This window comes from Cryptomeria japonica, chromosome 6 (assembly GCF_030272615.1).
Source record: "Cryptomeria japonica chromosome 6, Sugi_1.0, whole genome shotgun sequence".
NCBI classification, from domain to species: Eukaryota; Viridiplantae; Streptophyta; class Pinopsida; order Cupressales; family Cupressaceae; genus Cryptomeria; species Cryptomeria japonica.
The window spans coordinates 391,868,446-391,890,726 of NC_081410.1; the positions used below are offsets into that span (position 1 = coordinate 391,868,446).

The 22,281-nt window shown below is 38.0% G+C and overlaps 1 protein-coding gene across 9 annotated transcripts in view; it reads left to right on the forward strand.

The window, feature by feature from the left end:
• LOC131038316 (pentatricopeptide repeat-containing protein At3g06920) overlaps positions 1–22,281 on the forward strand; it is a 120,562-nt gene that overhangs the window by 20,760 nt on the left and 77,521 nt on the right. Inside the window, exon 1 of one of the 9 annotated variants that reach the window (XM_057970694.2) lies at positions 12,971–13,055. The exons of 7 other annotated variants lie outside the window; for them this stretch is intronic. The gene's annotated coding sequence lies outside the window, so the exon portion shown is untranslated. Of the gene's footprint in view, positions 1–12,970; positions 13,056–19,165; positions 19,403–22,281 lie in introns of those variants that run through there. One more of the 9 variants, XM_057970693.2, reaches the window with a different exon arrangement.

Genomic DNA, 22,281 nt, shown 5'->3' on the forward strand with positions numbered 1-22,281 from the left:
TTCTACAGGCTTGAACCTCTCTTGAAACTTTTCTTTAAGCGTGTTCCAAGATATAATCTAACCAGCATAAAGGTTATAAAACCATTCAGCTGCAATACCTTGGAGAGTCTCCACAAATAGCCTTACAGATACATCTTCGTGTTCAACACCATGAACACCACATGCAATGTAGAAAGCAACAATGTGTTCGTCAGGGTGTTGTCCATCTCCAAAGAACTTGGGAAAATTATTCCTTGAACCATCAGGAAGAGCATGCAAAGGCAGAGTCAAATTCAACGGACCAAAAGCATTCCCCAAGGACCTTGAGCAGCCATCTTACATGCCCTTGGTGAAAGCTTGAGAAATTACAAGAACAAAAATTACAATGAATAGGATACCGGTATACTTCAAACAAAAGTGCGAGGCTTTTGGATGCGTATTGTTTCTTAGCAGAGTCACCAATGGTGACTCGGATGGGTCAATCTGCTATGTAATGATTCAACAAATTTATATCAGAGATTCTAAGATAGATTTAACAAAATATTTCAAATCTCTAGTTCAGCAAAAACCCAAGAAAAGTTTTTCTAAAAACAACCAGACACTAGACTTGAAATGAAAGCGTGAGGCTTTTGAATGCATTCGTGTCCCCAACAGAGTCGCCAAAAACTGTTGGTTGAAAATTTTGTACACTTGGGGGATGTGCAAAATTGTGGTTTCAGCCACAGTGTGTGAGTATGATACTCTCTTAATTTAGGAAAGGTTCCTTCTATCTACAAACTAAACTAATCTAATATGGGTGAGACAACAGTCTTTCTTCTTCTTTCAAGAAAAAACAATACTCTTTTCTCTTCACAGAAAAGCAATAGCAATTGGAAATAAATAACAGCAAATACAAAAATGAGACTTTTTGTAGAATTTTTGGAACATAAAGGGAAGCAAAGTTTCCATGAAGGCACAAAGAGCTCCGTCACTTCCCCGTGATGGGAAAACAGAAAGAAAGCTCAAAGTCTTCAACTATCTATTCTCCTATCAACCTTTTTAGACGATTTTCTGCTAACTAAGCACAATATGTAGCAGCTCAAAGTCTAACTACATGATGCACTACACCTTACATGCACAAGTCTCAAAAATAGAAGTAACACAAAGTCTACAAGCAATCTTCCCACCTGAGCTTTCCACACTAGTTTCAAATATGATAAGCAGCTCAAAGTCTGCAAGACCAAATCTGAAAACCAAACATATAACTCTAAATACAATTAGCAACTCAAAGTCTGCAAGATTGAATTTAAATCCCTCTTGAATAACTGAACAAAACTCACAATCAACTCCAGAAAATGTCGTCACATAACAACTTGAATTGGCAGAAAGTCTCAACACAACTTGCCTCTTTTATTGAAAGCAATTTGATTTACATCCAAGCTCAAAGTCTTAGAGTGCACATACAATCTGACAGAATTTTGTTGCATTGCCAAAAGATATCAATTACAATAGACCCCCTCAAGTATTTATAGAAGAGGAACCTTGAGAAAAAGGTGGGAGGATCCTAACTAACTTGAGAAATTCTCTCAACCACCATGACTTATTCCAACTACAGTCCTAATTGAACTCAACTTGTAGTTGCCTTACGTGTAATTACATTTTGCAAAATGCAACTAAAAGTGACACTTGTATTTACAATTTTTGATATTACATGTAACTTGTCAAAACAAAATTACAAATGCATAATTAATATTATTCTATGTGTTCGAAGACACAACTCTAACTACATCATCCTTTGTCTATGATGACCTTCATGCTGCTTCAGGATGCTAGAACTTGAAGTATTCTGGATCGGTGAAGACATCTTGAACTGGAAACGGGAATTTGCATCCTTAATGATCTTTGTGTCCTTGGCCAACGAACTTCAACCTTATCTTCTTGCTTGGGGTAGTGTTGACGTGTATTTTATACACCATCATACACAGAATAAAATACCAATAGGCATCTTATCCTCTCTTGAAAAAAAGCCTCTAACTGCTAAAGATTCGCATGAACGATCAGTTAGGATGACTCCAAGGTTCTGGTTAGTAGGGTCTCTACGTGTGGACAAGCTTCCAGCGGTATGATGTGATTTGCTGTTTCCTTCAAGGGGTCTTACACATTCAGAAAGCTAAAGGTTTGCTAAACTAAGAAACTATTCAAAAATAACAAAAGAGTAGGGTTTGAAAGAGGTCTAATCTAGCCTAACCCTAAGAATGACTTCGTATGGACAAGACTTGGCAAGATTCAACCAACTTCAATTTTGCCATAAGATAACAACTCAATTGAAATTAGTGCGATCTTCTAAGGTAACAAAATGATATTCAATACATCAAAGATCAAAGATACTACCACGAAGGTACATATCTAAGATACAATAATGATTGAAGATTAAGGGATTCAAGGTATTCTCTAGTCGACCAAGCAAGGCGTTCCTACAATCAGCAAGAAGCTAGTGGTTTGGATTACGAATCCTACCAAAGATCAAGTCTCACACTATGTCCTTCAAACTAACACACTACTTTGATTGAGCATGATTCAAGTAGATTAAACAACCATGAAGATAACCAAGAAAGTTGCAACAAAACACCATAACTTCAATATTTCATTGATTTCCAAGTCATCATATACAACAATTGCTTGAATTCCTTTCCTCAAAACTCAATCTTGCTACAAAATAAAATTGCTTCTAGCTCTAATCTCTTTAATACAACAAACTCTTTGATATCTAACTATTACAAATGAAATGAAAAATGAGGGTATAAATAGCATCCTCAATTACAATGAAAGGTCCAGATTGAAAGTAGATCAACGGTCAAGATCATGACACCTAAACCCTAATTAGGGTTTGTTACAAATGGCCTCCTTTTTACTGAACAATATTAAATACATAGCCAAATATTAAATTTGGCACAAAAACCTAGGAGACATAAACCAATGACAAATAAGATGCCATGTCATCTATAACAACCTTTCATCTAGAATCTTATTCCCTTTCCAATGTTCTTTTTTGGCATATGCAATGAATCTTGTCACGATTCCTTCGATTTCTGCAATTGGAATCTCGGGAAGATTCTTCATACTCTCTTCCAAGTGGATGACCTAATCGAATGCATCTAGAAGAGCTGCGTCCCATGAAGATTCAAGTTCCTTTGTTCTTTCAATCAGGAGCATGGTGGCAAACATCTGATCATATTGCTCATCTGTAACATTTGCGTCCTTGCAAAAGATGACCTTGACTCTATCCTCTAATTCCTGCATATCCACATCTGTCTCGACCTCGATCCTTCTGCCAAGAATGGTACGAAGTACCTCAAATACCCTGTCCTGGATCGGATTGATCACCTCCTCAACTTGGCTACATCTAGTACTGATGTCCTCAAAGAAAACACTCTTCATATGGAGTAAGGTTGACCACTGAAGCAAACTGTGAGGCCCTCCATCCATGATCTTCTCTTGTGTTGAGACCTTCCTTGATGTGTGTCTAATTACTTTCAAGACAGGAATGATAACATCTTTGGTATGGGCAAATGCGGCTACTGTTATCATCAAATTGTGGATTATCTCAAGAACCTGGATAGCTTGATGAATAATCTTCATCATCCTTGTTACAAACTCTATGGCCACTGTATGAGATCTATCCATCCAATTACTTGTACACTGGACCATATTCCTGAATCTTTCTGCCTCATTGATTGATTGAAGTGGAAGTGCCTGCACTGGTGATCTAGCTGGATCCTGACGTCCCAAAGGTTCATTGATGTGACTGAAATATGTCCTCCATGCACCGACCTCTCTCTCAAGCTTTCTATTCTTCTCCATTTCTTCTCTAAGCTTGTCCTTCAATGCTTCAAATGAATCGGTGGCATCATCCAACGTCTGCTCTGCTGTGGATGGTCCTAGCTCAAAAGTCTGTATATCATATTCCTCTGCTAGGATCTCACCTTCATATTTGTCTACTGCCGGTGTAGCTATCTGCAGTTTTCTAGATCCAGTCTCATCTCAAATCATCTTGGACATCTTGGTAGCCTTTCTCTTCTCTGTTACTTCGTGAGAACGTCCAACAAGGCTCTCTAAATCAATTGCATTGTCCTCGTCCTCTACTACGATCACCTTGGTTAATCTTTCCTTCAACCAATCTGGGATAGCCGATCTTGTCTCTTGAACTTGAATTTCCTTATGTACTATTTCCTCTTGTCTGGGAGGAGATGTCATTTCATTGTCTTCTTTATCTTCATCAAATTCATAATCTTGGAGAGATCCATCTGGTGACCCTTGCTGTGCCTGTCCTTCTTCCTGCCTGTCGTTCTGTACCATCGACTCCATGGATTCTTCCACTTGAAGTGTCCTCTTCTCTGGTCTAGAAGAAGTACCGGATGATTGATCTCTGTTGGCCTCTGGTTTCTTCTTGGAAGATTCTCTCTTTCCAGGTCTCTCTTTCCTCTTCGAACCTCTTGGATGGAGATTGCCCTCACTGGCACATCGAAGGTTACCTTCACCTGAATTTCTAGGATTAGGATTGCCTTCACTCACACTAGCTCCACCTTCGGTTGGTTTCTCTTCCAAAGTGAAAGTCATAGCTATACCTTGTTCTCTCAACTTCTGATGCTGTACGTCAACCCATCTGCGAGTACAAGACAAGACTGGTGCCATCAAAGTATCTAAATCCACGACCTCGGGCTCATTCCAATCTAACCTTATTGATTTGCTTTCTCGATCATAGGATGACTGGATATGCCTGCCACTGTCCTGAGCTTGGTCGGCCACTCTATAAATCCTGCATTTCCTGATGAAATCCAAAGGCAATCTAGAATGCATTTTCCGTTTCACTTCAAGATCATCTAAGAGATTCATCATAAAATCTTCTATTTGGTACTCATGCCTAAACTTTCTGCCGACCGTCTCCTCTAAATGTCCATGTGGATCAAAGCTTTCTCTCAAAGCAAAAGATGAAAAAGAATACAAGGCTAACTCCTTCTCTGCGTCATCCATGGCTAAAGCATTAGGACATACCTCAACTGAATTGCCCAAAATGATAGGTACTGGAACTCCATTCTGATGTCTGTGTCTGAATGCCTTCGCATATGCTGCCAACTGCCTTGTTACTTCAAGTAACACAATTCTGTCTGTCGGATATCTCGGCAACATGTATGGAGGTAAAGGACATCCATGCACTCTAATATAAGTAAACTTCGGAAATTGGATAAACCAAGTACCGTACCTCTTGATTAATTCCTGTGCATCTTGAGATAATCTGTTGTGAATCCCACCTTGCAACGTCCTTGTGATGTTCATCGTGAAGGTATCATTAACTAGCTTGTAGTTGCTTCCTGGCGGATGATGCAAGTAGGCATAGGAATCACAAGCTCTGACCTCGCCGGGTCCTCTTCCAATCACTCCTCTGTGAGGTAGTCCTGCGTACTCAACACTCCTAATCAAGGCATAGATGACGTATGAACTCATGTGGAAGGACTTAGTAGCCTTGAGTCTCTTCAACTGTACGTCTAAGCAATGGCTAATCATTTTAGCCCAATGTATCGTACCTTTCCCTTGAACGATCACCTGGATGAAGTAGAACATCCACTTCTCAAAATAGAAGGCGTGAGGGGCTCCTGTAACTCGGTTGAGCATTGTAATCAAATCTCTGTACTCCTCCTGGAAATCAATCCTGTGCGGTGTGTTCGAGATCTTGCTTAGACGGGGACGGCTCTTGAGTAACCAGTTCTTATTAATTATGCTTAGACAAGCATCTGGATCATCTTCGTACATCGACCTGGCTCCTTCTATGCTCTTGTATATCATGTCCCTGTGCTCTGGAAAATGGAAAGCTTCACTTATAGCTTCCTCTGAAAGGTACGCCAAAGTGTTTCCCTCATTGGACACGATCGTTCTGGACTGTGGATCATAGTGACGAGCACACTCGATCATCAACTCATGGCACTGAACAGCTGGAGGAAAGCCGGCCGCCTTAATGATGCCACTCTCGATTATTCTCCGGGCGGCAGGTGATGGCTTGCCAATGTAAGGGACCTCTCGAAACTTCTTCGTGCTAAAGTTGCCTAAGTTTGTATCTCCAATGTTGCTCCACTTCGACACGATCTTAGTCTCCACTTCTTCGGTCTTCTGATCTTCTTTCATGAGAGCTGAACGACTGGTGGATGCTCCCGCCTTCGGGGTTGCCATACCTACACAACATTTCATAATGAGAAACTAGATCTTGCAATAAATAACATAGATTAGAGAGATAAATTTTTTTAGGAAACATCATGATAAGTCTTAGAGTTATCATTTCCTAAAAAAAATCGAGCTAGGAATTCAAAATTCAAAATTTCAAAATTTAAGCTATGACGATCTAAAACTTAAAACAATAAAACCAAATCGCCATACCTCACGAGAGGGCTAACTCTAGAATGCAAATGAATAAAATCGCCTAGGCAAAATTGAAGTTAGATAGCTTTGATGTGATCTTCAAACAACGTTCCTCTTATCAACTTCGCCGCCCTTCAAGTCTTTGACGTACTCTCTAATGCCTTGGCAAATTCGCCACCTTTGGTATGTCCTTGACGTGATCTCCTTTAAATGATCGATCCTTTATCAATTCGCTCAAGTGAAAACCAAGTTCGCACCCCTCAAACACAATTCGCACTTTCTCCTTCAAGATCGCATGCAAGAGATGATAAATGATGATATGAAAATGACAATTTGCACCCCTCCTTTATAGCGCTCACACCTTTCACCTCCATATAGGCCGACTTTCATAATATTAGGTAATTAAAACGATTTTTTAATAAATAACAAGGCCGACTCTCACAAACCAAGCGCTCCTTTTGATTTTTTATTAAATTAATAATTAATTATTAAATGCCTTTATTATTTAAATTGTCAAATTCGATTTTTATAAAGGCAAAATAATTAATAAATATTAAGCGCAAATTTTAAATGCCATTTTTAATTAAATTTTCAATCCATCGATTTTAGCATTTAAAATAAATTTAAAGAAATGTGTTTGAGCGCCAAATTTTGAAGATGAAAATTACGTACCTCATCGCCCTGGTCCCTGACTGAGGGACAGGAGTGATCCATCAACCTTGTCTCGATACTTGCACTTTTAATGTTCAAAGTCTTGATCTCCACGTTGATTTTGTCATTTTCGCTAGGTCCTTCGAACTTGAATGTCTTGCTTGTGCGAATGAATGCATCTCATGACCATTATCGCCCTGGTCCCTTGGAGAGGGACAGGAGCGATCCCTATTCTTTACGTGAGATTCTTCATTCTTGGTTTTGATTCCTTGTTCATTACCTTTCAAAAGACGTTTCAAACCCTTTGCAACTTATTTTGTCATGATCTTCGAAGGATAACGAGTGCTTGAGCAAATATCGCCTTGGTCCCTTGGAGAGGGACAGGAGCGATCCTGGTATTTTCTCCTTGACCTTGCATCTTTGATCTCAAATCTTCATTGTAAGGCGAAAAACAACATTGTTTCTTTACCCCACGCTTGTTTTTCTTGAATTCTATAAGGCATTTAGGAGTTTGGAAGGATCATCGCCCTTGTCCCTTGGAGAAGGACAGGAGCGATCCATGTGTTCTAGCCAAAATGCGTCATCTTTCATCCTTGGCTCCTCGTTCATTGCCTCTTAAAGGACGTCCTTGATCTTGTATAAACTTGCCTTGACATGCATTTGAAGGAAAATGAAGGATCCTATGCAAATCGCTCTGGTCCCTGCCTGAGGGACAGGAGCGATATAGTCTCTTTGTTCAATTTGATGATCATTTAACGTTTAACCCTTTTGCATATCACCTTGTTATGATGCCTTAGACCTTGTGTGATCCGCAAAAACCTTGACCTCACGTGATTTTTGAGAGATTTAGCCAATATGATTAATATCGCTCTGGTCCCTTCCTGAGGGACAGGAGCGAACTTAGGTATTTTGAGCTTGTGTTTACTTTGTTCAACTTGCCATCGCCTTCATCGCATAAAATAAAGTCCTTTTGATTCCCTTGGACATTTGGAACGTGATCAATTTTCAAAATTTAGAGCCTTTATGCAAATTTCGCTCTGGTCCCTTCCTGAGGGACAGGAGCGAACTGGGATATTATAGTGCAAATCTTTCAATGTTGGCGACCTTTGATGTTTTGTGCTTGATGAAGATGCTTCGAAACGTCCTTGCCACCTTGTTCTTCGTCTTGGAGTATCTTGAACTTGGAGGAAAAGGCATCATAGTCATTATATCGCCCTGGTCCCTTGGAGAGGGACAGGAGCGATCTTGCTCTTGTGGGCTTCATCTCACTTTATCATCTTCGAAAATTATCTTCAACGGATCCGTTGTACCTCCTTTCATTCATCCATGCCTTGGGATTGATTGTAACTTAGCAAGAAATTTGTCTAAAACAAAAATCGCTCTGGTCCCTGCCTGAGGGACAGGAGCGAACTTAGGCATTTAAGTCCCTTGTTGACTTTTCATAATCTTCAATTTACCTTCAACGGGTTCAACTCACCTCCTTTCTTGCCTTCAAACTTATAACTTGCTTGATTTTTGCCCGAATTTTGCCTTATGAAGAATTTCGCTCTGGTCCCTGGGAGAGGGACGGGAGCTACAAAGAATTTCGCCCTGGTCCCTGACTGAGGGACAGGAGCGATTTTGGCATCTTGGGTCATTCTCCTTCACGACGGCATTTCAAATTATATTCATTTGGCAAAACACATCTCCTTGGATCTCTTCAAATCTTCAAGTCGTCAAAACCCTGCAAGGACGAAGCAATATTTGATTTGTAGCTCTGGTCCTTCACTGAGGGACAGGAGCGATTTTGCTCCTACAGGCATTTCCGTGTTCGTGAAATTCTTCAATTTATATTCAACGGAAAGATCACACCCTTCTTCATCACTTGCAATTCGAAATTCATCTTGATCCTGCAGAGACAGTAAGATATTTGAAAACGAGCTCCGGTCCTTCACTGAGGGACAGGAGCGATTTTGCTCCTACAGGCCAAAATGTTAAGATTTTATACATTTAATCACTTCACAAGGCAAAAAACAAATCATTCCAAATGCCTAGGATCAAAATCAAAAAAGTCAAAATTTGGTCAAAATTCCTCAATTAGACAAAAATTCACATTTCATCTTCAACACTTAGACAAATTTAAGCTCTGCACTCAAAATTTCCAATTGAAAATAGACCATTCTGGCGAATTCATTGCATTCAAAATTGCATCCTACGAGAGGAAGCTCAAAAAGCTCTCAAAACTGACTGGATTCTGGCCTGAAAAGACGGCAATTAAAACCCTAAGGCTTGACCCTAAGTCCAGACAATTGACTGACTAACAAAACCCTAAAAAAACGAAGCGAAAGGCGAGCAAAAAGAGGGGGTCCCCATTTGAAATGGGGCGATGTGTGAAATGGTCACAACAGGTAGTACTAGCTTTTTAGGAGGGAAGTCTTTTGCAAGGCTGAAGTAAGAAGCCTATCTCTTTCTTGAAAGCATTCTATAATTTGCATCCACAAATTGTTGTTGTATCTCTTCTTTGTATCATCCTCCAATCTTGAAATCTGCTTGCAAAATAAGGCCCATGCCTTAATTTACTGATTTGGTAGGTCATGTGTGCAAACAAGATTGACATGGGAAGGGATAAATCAATGTAAAAAAGGGCTCACAAGTGAATTTCGGGTTCTGGAAGCTGCATTACATGTGTGGAAAAACAAGAGCATTGACTTGTAATTGCGGAGAACAAACATGCAACTATAATATGTGTAATGGATAACTACAAGTTTGTACTTTTAATTGGACCTTTAAGACTCATTTTCAAGTGTTTTTGAGTGCATTTTGGATCAATTTCGGGTTCTGGAAGGTTAACTGCAAGTGAAGACACAATTGCAATCGAGTTTTGACATTAGGGGAAAATGGAAAGAATGATACCAACCGGTAATGGCAAACTTGGAAAATGGGAAAAACTCTTGTTTGCAATCAGATTTGTAAAACCCAAAATCAAATGAATGAATCTCATGGCAATTCTTCAACATTTGTAAATTTTGTAAAAAGAAGTTAACTCTTTTTACCAAGGGGGGGAAAATCTTGCACATTTACAACTTGCATTCAAATAACTTATCCATTTGGGAAGATCACTTAGAAACCCGAATTTTTGCTTGGGCAAATGCCCTAGACCAAAACAAATGAGCTTGGGAAGAACTGAAATGCTCCATAAATAGACATGCTGAAAACCCTTGGCTACCCAAACAAACTCGGCTTCAAACTTCTTGCACCAAAAACGACATGAAAGGAGGAAGAAAAACGCCTTCAATCATATTGCAAATCCACGTTGGGGATGAAGAAGGAAAAACGCCTTGCAATGGAGGATCAAAGTGCAGCAACACGTGATTGAAAAATGCCCATAATGGGGCAAAAACATGGCTCCAAATTAGTAAAAACGCCTCCCAAATAGCAAGGAAACATGGCCCATAAACCAGCAAATGAGGAACAAAATGTCCCACCTCCTTCATTCAATGCATTCCTCCATGAAAATCGGATTCAAACCATGAAAAATGGGTTTTTTGGGAGCAAAAATGCATTTCGGTTCTTGAGCTGCAAATACAAGTAGCGAAATGCACTTGGAAGTTGTAATCGGTTTTAGAAACCCCTCTACAAGTTTTAAATATTTCACTTTTTTCACTTCAAAGGCAAATTCGGGTTTTAGGGAAGAAATGACAAAAAGAAGGAGCAAAACAACTTGTAATAGGGAAATAAAATCCCCATTACAAGTTTAAAAAAAAACACAACTTTAAAGAAATAAAAACTTAAAAACTTGTAATAGGAAAATAAAATTCCCATTACAAGTAAAAATAAAACATAAAAGACTTAAAAACTCAAAAAGACTTGTAATAGGGAAATAAAATCTCTATTACAACTAAAAATCACTTAAGTAGGAATTTTTAAAAGAAATTACAAGTTCTTATTAAACTTATAATTTTAAAGTCACTTGTAATTTGTCCAAAAAGTTCCTACAATGACTTAAAAGACATAAAAAGCAAGGGGGAAATAAAAAGTAAGTTACAAGTGACAAGTTTTAAATAAAGTGCACTTGTAATTGTTTTAAAATTTCCCTACAACACTAAAACAAGAGAAAAATAAAACTTGCAATCAAAAGAAAATTTCCCACCTATAGTTAGCTAGAAAAAACCCGAAATTGAAGAAAAAACATAGCAAACGAACTCAAAACGCGATGAAATTTGAAGCGTGAATCGAGGATGGACCGAAGATCAGTCCAGTTCACCAAGGAGCAAACATTTTTCCTCGGGAAGCGTGCCTTAAAAGTAAAATCTTCAACCTGCAACGACTGATTTGAAACCCGAAATTGCACAAAAGGCTAGGAAAAAGAAGACCAAAACTCACCAAAATTTGGACAATGATGGAAAAGACACCCCCCAATGATTTGACACTAACAAATGTGAGTTTTGCACCTCGTAAAACGTACCCTGGAGACAAAAATGACACATTTTGTGCAAATTTTTTGTAAGGATTGTCACATTTTTGAAAATTCAAAAATGAGGACAACAAGTATGAACATAAGAATTCCACCATCAATCATTCACGAAGATCTTTCATCCATCTAATCAGCACAAAAATAAACGAGAATTAGAGACCATGTAAATTGCTGAATGAACATATGAAGTTCACCATATCTTCAATGAAATTTACATGCTTCTTGCACCAATGTCTTGACAACAATCTCCTTTTCTCCTACTCTACTCTAGCTGGTATCTAACTATTGACTATTCTCTATTGCTGAACTATTAACCTTTACAAATGAGAAAACTGAGCCTTATTTAAGTAGCTCTTTACAATGAGTGGCTCAAATTGATTCACAATCAATGGCCAAGATTGGAAGATAGAAACCCTAATTAGGGTTTGTTACACCCATTACAAAGCATTTAATGCTTGACTAGTGATATAATTACATTTTTTGGTACACATGTCCTTTGAATTTTTGACCAATAGATGGTGAGGGTAGGCACATCGGATTTTGTGTCTCTATGTGGTAGTTATTTGCCTTGTTAGACGAGTCAGGTGCATTGAACTTGGACGTCTTATCTGGAAGTGATGTGTGAAGGTGAATTGGTGATGACTGGGCGCCACCTCAACTAGCTGCCTCTTGTAACTCATCACAAGTTGTAGGTGATTGATGCATATCTCTTGATACTCAACATTTCCAAGCTCCTACAGTGATGATGGAGGAAATGAGATGAAGGTAGGAGATATTCCCAAATTGCATCATCCTTGGGGATTAGTCTTTCTAATTTTGATCAACTCTTCTGAAACTATCCCCTTGATGTACTGGCAATGATTCTTGGATTTCTCGAGGAAATTCAAGATTGTGAAAATTTTCTTCTTTTAGCGCGTGCACTCTCATGCTGAATCTTGTGCTTCCTTGAACTTGGAACACCTTCTTTCATTCAACGACACTCTTGAGGGTGTTAATCATTGCATATGCATGGGATGAGGTTATGATGCCTCCCTCTAGCAAGGTTACAATGTTCCTTGTCTTTGCTTTGAGCATGCTGATGTTGGTTCATGAGTACCACACCTTGGCAAATTTGATGTCGTGAAACAACTTATCTTGGATACTTAATCTTCCTTATGTTGCAAAGCTTCTTTGTCTTCTCATGTCCTTAGGTTTGAACACCATGAGCTGATCCCTTGCACGCCCCTATCTCTTGATGAAGTTCCTTCCTCTTTGCTTCCAAAACCTGAAAAACAAACACACCTTGATCAAGACATAGAAGAGAACAATTTTGATCTTTAAATCAGAAATGTATGCCCTTTGTTTAGTCTTTGATTTTCACATTTCAAGGTCCAATTCACTGATGTTCTAAAATCTGATTTGTCATATTTTCAGTCCGAGATTCCACTTTTATGTCTGATTTTGATTGACTTTAGGTCTGATACATGTCTTAATTTTCTTTGGTTCCAGGTCTGGGACTTGCTGCTACTCACTACCTTCCCAAGGCGTGGATTGGAAGTGACTCCTTAAGGAGTTCGGGCTTTCAGGGGGGCATTGACAGTGGCAGGTCAGGGTTTTCGTAGGGCATTGACAGTGATATCTTCCTCCCTTTCTCCTTTGCATCTCCTTCAACATTGGATCACTTGCATGATATGCTTGATTTTCGAAATCATTCATCTCCTTACAACATGGAAGAGATTTTAAGTGTTCACTGGAAGTCTCCAAAGAAGTTTGGGGTTTTCAGGGGTCAATGACAGTGATGCAAGCTCATCGGGGATTTCATGGGTCATTGACAGTAAGTGCAAGCTGATTGGGGATTTGCGAGGTCATTGACAATGCTTGGAGTATGAATATAACCTGTTCATTTAGCACTTCGAGGACTTTCCACTCATTCTCAACAACTTCACCAACCTCAAGACAACAATAACTTTCAGAACCTTGAGCACTTTCTTCAACCGGCATTCACCAAAATAAGGACATATCCTGCCTGATTGGACTTTTAGAGGGGCATTGACAATGCCTTCAAATTTCTTGATGATCTACCTTTTCTTCATCATACTTGACATATGGAATTGATCTTTCCTTCACCACTAACATGATCATTGACTTAAATATCTTCTTCTATCCTTGGGCGGAGATTTCACCAAGCAGGTCGTGGTTTTGAGAAGGCACTGACTGTGAGAGGTTGGGCTTTTGATAGGGCACTGGCTGAGAACAAAAGATGTTAGCTATGCTTGCTCAATTACCTCATTCACATCAAACATTAAGAATTCACCCTTAGAAATGTTTACTTGTTAGCAAAAGGGATTCCTCATCTAGATTGGACTTTCAAGGGGTCACTGACTATGCAAGAAGGAGATCGGACTTTTCCTACCTCACTGACTGAGAGAGGTCGGACTTTTGAGGGGGTACTGACTGTGAGCTAAGGTAAGGCGGGGTTTTGGGGGTGACTCAACTTTGTTTAATTTTATGAGTAGTAACACTTACCTCACCAACTCAAAGGGTCCCTTTTATCATTAATGTCCTCTCATGTGGTTTAAGTCTTCATCTTGCATATGTCATCTCGATTCCCATGATTGATCTATACACTTGCACTCTTTGGTTCCATTTCTAGTGATGATGATCAAATGAAATGATCATCAAATCGTTCATTGCCAAGCCCTGAGAGCTAGCTGACTCAGCTACACCCTAAAGAGAGAGAGAATCTGATCACTTCCTGGCCACCTAAGACATTGCACTCCCTCGAATGAAAAGGTTAATAGCTAAAGACCGTACAACTAACCTAGAAAGCATTAAAAAAAATTGGGGGTCCCCATTTGCAATGGGGCGATGTGTGAAATGGTCACAACAGTAAGTATATTGGATTTATGTTGGGAATATAATATATATTTATCGTTTGCTTATTTCTATCTAGATTCCCTAGAGATCAGTTCAATGAATTACTATTTCTATAGGGGTACAATACTCATAGAGGGTGATTTTGATTTCCTTTCAACAGATTTTTTTTATTCTCTTTTTTTCACGACAAGCTAGAGGTGCTTATACCTTTCCTTTATTTATTCTTGATCCTAGAATCTAATCACTCTTTTACTATGCACCCCTGAAATCTGACCTCACACAACCAGTAATATGCAAGGGCTCATCACTGAAGGCCAAGCCATGCAAGTAACTCCATCGTATGATCTAGGAGGAAAAGAACCACAAATTGGGAACAGTTACCAAGATTCAGAAACGTTTTCTAAAGCTTGGCAAGAGTTTCTGTATGTCTATTGGTTGTGGAAAATGTACACCTGGACAATGTTCTAGTCAATTTTCTCCTTGTAAATGGATGAACATCTTTTACTTTTTACAATTTACAATGAACTTCTATTAGTGAAGCTAAAGGCAGTTATACAAATTCTTAAATTAAGTCATGTAGAAACCCAAACAGTTAAGAAAACAAATGATATGAGAGCATATAATTACATCATTCAATTGCTAAACATGAACTATGTTGCAAAAAAGCAAAATTATAGCACTCAACGCAATTACCTTATTGTACCACAACTTATTTCTAGTCTCTGCAACCACAAAAGTTGTTATCATCTGTTGTGAGAGATATTTACTTAGCATGCATCTGTTTTCAGAATCTCAGATAAATCTTAAAAATTATGACACTTTTTGAAGAAAAGTAATTAGTCAAAAATAATAATAGATATGGTTTTTCTTTTCATATAGAAGCCTTTCGTCTCTTTTTCCCATAGTTGGTCACAGTCTTCTCTCAACTTACTTTTGAATACTTTGATTGCTTCTCTTCCACATTCTCTAAATCTTCTGACTCAAGTTTCCGTACTGACAACAAAGATTCAAGAGGATAGACAGGCGCTTTTCTTTGGCTTTCTTTTTTCTAGGTTTGGATTCTTACACCCTTTGGATTGGTGTTCCTTCTCTTGAGGAAGTAAGTTTTTAGGGTTTCATTCTAAATAATTTGTAAAGGATACAAAATTTGTAGAAGGTTGGCTACTAATCATAGCCCATATGAAGGATCTTGTGGATGTTGACCTAGGGACCGAAGGGTTTGGCACAAGTTACACTTTTGGATTTTTGCAAAATTTCATTGGCTTGGTATTGATTGAGATATCAAAGGAGGGTATTGTAAAAAAATCTCTTATGAAAAGGGTCATCCTTGATTACATTGTTTACAATAATTTGGTTCTCTATTTGTCATTCTTTGAATGACATTTGGGAAAGTTTAAGCAGTTAGGAAGTGGAAAACGTTTCAGTTTTTATATCACTTATAACTTGTAAGAGGTTGTAAATTTGTAATAATTTGCTCAACTTGTATAAGCTATCTATTGGAGAATTTGTTGGTTGCCTCATCAATAATATCAAACAAGGGGGAAGTTGTTATTTTCTCAATGACAGTTATTCCTTTATATTGTTGTTCACAATCTATCTGGAAACTTACTCATTTATATCACCACTTTCTTTGGCTTATGTTTTAACATGACAAAGTCAAATTTCTACAATACTTATACTCACTTAACCACATGTCTTGTGAGAATAGGCATATTTGACAAAGATTTGAAAGGGTTGGATTAACATCTATGACTCGTCTATGCAGCATTTAGTGTTTCACAAGATTATAGTTCAACTTTTACTTGACAAAAAATAAACTTATAAAGGCAACGGTCCGCTCTTGTTAATTATTACCTTCTTGAGTCAAAATCCTACCTAGTGATTTCTCTATTAGGGAGACTATATAAGATCAAGTATCGGTGATAATTTGGAGGTTCTAGGTATGGAGCGCAAGCTAGTGAATTCTTTAAATCCTCAAACACATTTTGGTGTCCATAAGACTCTACAAGAGGAACTTCATTTTAAGAAAGTCATTTAAATGTTTTGGTTTTAAATTTGAAGTTGGCTATAAAACATCTCAACAACAATTCTTAATAGAAGACTTTTATTTGCTTTTTTGGGCTTGGATGTGACATATTCAAGTTTACTCTGAGTCGTCGATTTTGGTACCGGTGCGGGTATGGTGGTATGACAATTTTTTTTCCTTGGGTATGGGTGTGAAAAACTTTAAAATCATAAATCATAAGAAGAGTGATACTCATAAATCCATAATTGCCAATAAATGTAATTTTAAATACCTCAATATCATACTCATAATTTGCAAAAATGATAATACTAAGTTTCAAAATGTCATTACACAATGAAGATTTAAATTATAATCAATATTTAATATTCATATTCTTTCTCATTAGAAGCATTGAGGTGAACATTTGGTTCAACTTTATTTGAAGCACAATCCATTAGATTGCCACTCCCACTAGCTGTGTCAGGTGCAAGAGCTGCCTCATCTATAGAGACTTGGGCAAGTTGTGCAACTGTAGCATCTAAATCAGCACACTTAGGGGCTATCCCAATTATTTGTCACACCCTCTTGTATTTAAGTTTCTTAGATGACAATAGATGAAGGTTGGTGTGTACGTAAACCAAACCTTCTGTTTTTTTTGCATCTAAACTGTTGCGCTCGACTAAGTGGATGAAGGAGTATGTGCTCCAATTCTGCTTAGATGAAGAACTTGCAACCAGTTGAGTTTGCATAAACATTTAGTATTTAATTCAGTAATTCAAGAATTAAAACTTAAATTATAAAATAAAAATATTTTAATATAATGTAAGGCATGATAGCATTGAATGAAAATTAATAAAAAAAAAAAATAAAAAATACATACTTGGGAGAGATTTAATTGCAAGAGTCTGCAAGAAAATGGAGCCTTGACCATGTAGATAGCACCGCCCATCAACACTTATTCTATATTTGTCATGAAGAGCGGAAACATTATGATTTTTTGAAGAAATGAATTGGTCAAACTCGCTCAAGACAATACTTCAAATTTCTTCATTTGTATATATCTTTCTAAATGCAGCCTTATAGATAGAAACAACCTCCCCATCTCTATATGGTGCCACCCTCCTTGGCAATGAAAGTATCGCTTTGCTATAATACTTTGGCAACAAAGCAAATGCTAAGAGATGTAAGGGGTGGTCATCATGTTCCAACAGTCACTAATAATTTGTTGCACAATTTTGAAAAATGTTTCTATTGGGTCATGTTCCTTGGCCTCTATTATTGTTCTTATTTTCTCCACCATGGAGTCCAGGCCATCAAAACATATTCAAAACATATTCCACATGAGCCCACCACTCATCATCTAGGATCAATGCTTTTACTTTTTGGGCTCTTTCTGTGCTTGACTGCCTCCATACACTCTACAAGTTGTTAATGACCATAGAACTCAAGGCCTCTTGCACCTTCACAAGTTGTTTTAAGACAATTGTGTGAGATGCAAATCGTGTTTCGACAACCTAACATGGTATAAAACATTACGCTACATATCAACTATAAAAAAGTAAAAATTAAAAAATGAAATCTAAATTACCTTCAACAACTCCAAGTTGGAGAAGGAGGTCCTAAATATGGCTTGTGACATATGATGATTAGTCACAGACATTTGAAACTCCTTGGCCTCCATGTAGACTTGTTTGACCCATTCAATTTGTGTGCCAACTTTTGCAATATTAAATTGAGTGAGTGGATTGCACATGGTGTTTAAAATATGACTATATGTAGCCTCCACTATAGACCTAGCTAGCCTACAATTTTTAGCGTTGTTTGTTATGATGGACAACAATTTCAGTTCCACCATGTCAATGGATTCTATGAGGATATTTGTAACGAGACTTCCATCTTTGCCTTGCCCCTTACAATCCATTTCCTTTAAAAACATCACCCCTTTAGTGACATTGCTATAACATTGATTAATGGTCTATTTTTGTAATCTTTCCATCCATCATAAATGGACACACCTGTTTCAGACAATGTATCCTTGGTCACTCTCAATGATATGTCACTATTGAAGCTTTCTCATTCACCAATAAGGTGGTTCACACCTTTTCGTACCTGAAACTAACATGATTAGGTATATTGCAAAGGGTATTCACCATTTCCCGCCATTAAGATGATCTAATTGTAACGTCCTAAATTGTACTCCCTTACAATTTTGACTGCGTTTGGGTCCTCACCTTAGCATTTGTGCCCCTAGGCTTGATGAGGACCTCATTTTGCTCATATCATGCAAATATGACTTCATAATGAGCCCATGCATCATCCAAGATCCTTGTCCTGGCCCCAAAACTGGGTAGGACCAGGGAATGGCACCTTGGTCCTCCCAATTGGGGCCTTGCTTTGGGTCCCTTGGCCATTTCAAAAATTGAGCAAGAAACTTAGCTTCATGTTGGCTCATGTCGGAAAATTAGTATGTTTTTCAACTGACAAGTATAAAAGGAGGCTTTGCCCTCTCATTTTGATAACACACATTCGATTTGGCAATCATATTTGTCAATTAATTCAAGCAATCAAGCATTCAAGTCAAGTGAGCAAGCAATCAGTCTTCCTTCAAGCATAGGAGCAGCAATAATGTCAAGATTCAAGCATTGGAGTTGACCTTTATGTTCCATGTTATTGAAGACTTCATGAAACCCTAATTCCGTGTGGAGACAAATAAAACTTCACAAGGAGGTATATCATTTGCATTTTCAGTCATTATTCATCATCTCCCTCAAAAGGAGAACATTTCCATTACTGTAATTCAATTATCTTTCATTTCTATTTCATGGTTAATTCCAAAACCGTGGTTTGACTTAGGCAAACCCCTATTCCCAACCTATTTCCCCTTTTTTCTGTGTGCAGGAAATAGGTATGGAGCTGTGATCTTCAGAATGAGCATTATTTACAGTGACGAATCGATCCCCCATTGGAGTGCGAAAAGTTTGGAGGACTAGGGCGACGAGCACCATGGTCTCGACATTTTAGGAGCTCTTTCTAGGAATAGGTCCGAATCTGCTTACATTGCTCAGATCCAGGTTCGTGGCTCAATCTCACGACTGTAGCTTACTGTTTATGCATTTTAAGCTTCATTTCCAACACTTTTACCCTAATTTCAACAATTCAACTCACAAAAGAGGGTTTATTAATTCATATCAACACCTCCCCTCACCCAATCCAATCAGAATTCTCAGTCCTATTCCTTGCTAGTTTGTGACTAGATATATTGGATTGGAATCCTCTTTTGAATGTAATGCTCACCCAATTTTTCACCATTACACTAACAATGTTGAAAGGAAGCCCATTGCCATAAATGTAACGAGCAATGCTTTGATCCGCAACCTCTATGATTTCATTGTTTAAAGGCTGGGCCTCTTTTTTGTGAAATCAAAACGTTCTCTTTGTAAATGTTATTGCAATTTCCAATTTAATGAACAAGTTATATGCTAGATGGTGTATTTCAGATTTTGGTATTATTACTATGACAATAATATTATCGTCTTTCTTATCTGCAGGTATGGAGGATGAACATGTATCGATTTCAATGTCATCCCTTTTCTTTTGAATGATGTATATATAGCAAGGCAGTCACGATCAAGTGGCACCTTGATCGGACATGTCTTTTGGACATGTCCGACCAAGATGTCACTTGGTCGTGACTGTCTACCGATTCACTTGGTGTTTATGCTAACTAATCGGTGCCAATGCAAATGATAACAGATCGATATAAACACACCCGATAATGAATCAGTGTCAAAGCAAACAAGCCCAATAACAAATAACATTAATATGCTATCGGGTTACTAGCCCGATAGCATTTAGATCGACGCTCAATTATGTTAAGCAGGTTGTCGATCTAATCCATCTTTATCCAATATCAATATCATAATCAAGATCAATGTTACAGTCTGATAAACATATTCAGTTCGGAAAGCATAAATCAGATAATCTAATAGCATAGATGAGTAAACCAAAACATAATAGAGGAGATTAATGAGTTAGGAAAGTCTTATCTTGTAGAAGCTACTAATGCATTAACACTCCCTCTTAGCTTTGGAAGATAGATAAAGTAACCTGCATCATATTTCTTTTTCCATAATGTCAGTCTCCAAGAATATATATCATCTATACATATGATATGAAGTATCACCAGGACATAATATACAAATATAAAACATCACTCATAGAGTATCACCTAACCATGTGATATAAAAGATTCATCATTTCATTATGACAAGATATCACCTAAACACATGATATCAGTATTGCCTAAACACGCAATACTAAGGATAAACATATGAGAATGGTTAGATTCTCATCTTATCCTGGTTGTGATATGTGCACAGACATTTTATACAAATCTTTTATCACAACACCATCATGGCACATCCATGACATACCAGAGATCCAACATGATAACTGGTTTAGAGAATCATAAGATCGTCACCTTATGATGTCTACATACAAGTGTTCATAATCTGAGAGATCATCACCTCTTAGATATGAACACAGGGGGTGAAACCCAGAATGTCTCAACATGACAAAAGAAGTTTACACATTAAACATCTTATTTACAAAGCAGATTACCTTTCTATCATACCTAAACCTTTTCTGAAGTGATCAACCTTCACTCTGGAAAGTGGTTTGGTCAGAATATCTGCAATCTGATCTCCTGTACTAACATATTCCAATTTGATCACATTTTTTGTCTACCATGTCTCTTACATAATGATATGGAATCCCAATATGCTTAGATCTGTCATGAAATACTGGATTTATAGAAAGCTTTATGCAGCTCTGGTTGTCACAGTGGATGACAGTGGGTTTCATGGGTTCACCAAATAGTCCCACAAGCAACTTCCTAAGCCACATTGCCTCTCGAGCAGCCATGGAAGCTGCAATGTACTCGGCCTCAGTGGAACTCTGTGCTACAGAAGATTGTTTTCTGCTGATCCAAGAAATCATAGCTGATCCTAAACTGAAGCAACACCCCGAAGTGCTTTTCCTGTCAGTCACACTCCCAGCCCAATCTGAGTCTGTAAATCCGTGTAGGTCTAGATCGACTTTCTCATATTTGAGATCAAGGTTTAGAGTACCTTGTAAGTATCTCATAATGTGTTTCACCGCAATCAAGTGGATTTCCTCAAGCTCACACTTAAACTGACGTAAGGCATTGACTGCATAACAGATATCTGGCCTTTTATTCACCAGATACATCAGAGACCCAATCATCTGTCTGTAGAGAGTAGGGTCAGTGGATTGTGACTCTGCTGATGCTTCCTTAAGTTTATGTAAATTTGTTTCCATGGGAGAGGTCATAGGTCTGCAGTTATGCATTCCGAATCTCTTCAAGATGTCCAAGGTATACTTTCGCTGGTTTAGTATAATATTTTCAAAATTTTGCCATATTTCGAAACCTAGGAAGTAATGAAGGAGTCCCAAGTCCTTCATAGCAAATTCTTTAGATAAATCTTTCTTACATTGATTTATGAGGTGATCTTCTCCTGTGATTAGTAAGTCATCAACATATAGAATCAATATTACATATCACCTTTATTTTGTTTGTAGTAGAGATTTGGATCTGCATCATTTTTAGAGAAGCCTAGTTTAGAGAGATAGGTGTCAATTCTTTCATACCAGGCCTTGGGAGCCTGTTTAAGCCTATAGAGAGCTTTCTTGAGTCTGCACACATGAGACTCTGCACCCTGAATTTCAAATCCTTCAGGTTGCTCTAGGTAGACTTCTTCTGAGATCTCACCATTAAGAAATGCTGTTTTAACATCCATCTGGTGCACCTTCCACCTTTGCTGCTGCAATGGCTAGTACTATTCTTACTGAGGTATATCTGGCCATAGGTGCAAAGGTTTCTTCATAGTCTATTCCTTCCCTTTGAGAGAACCCTCTAGCTACAAATCTG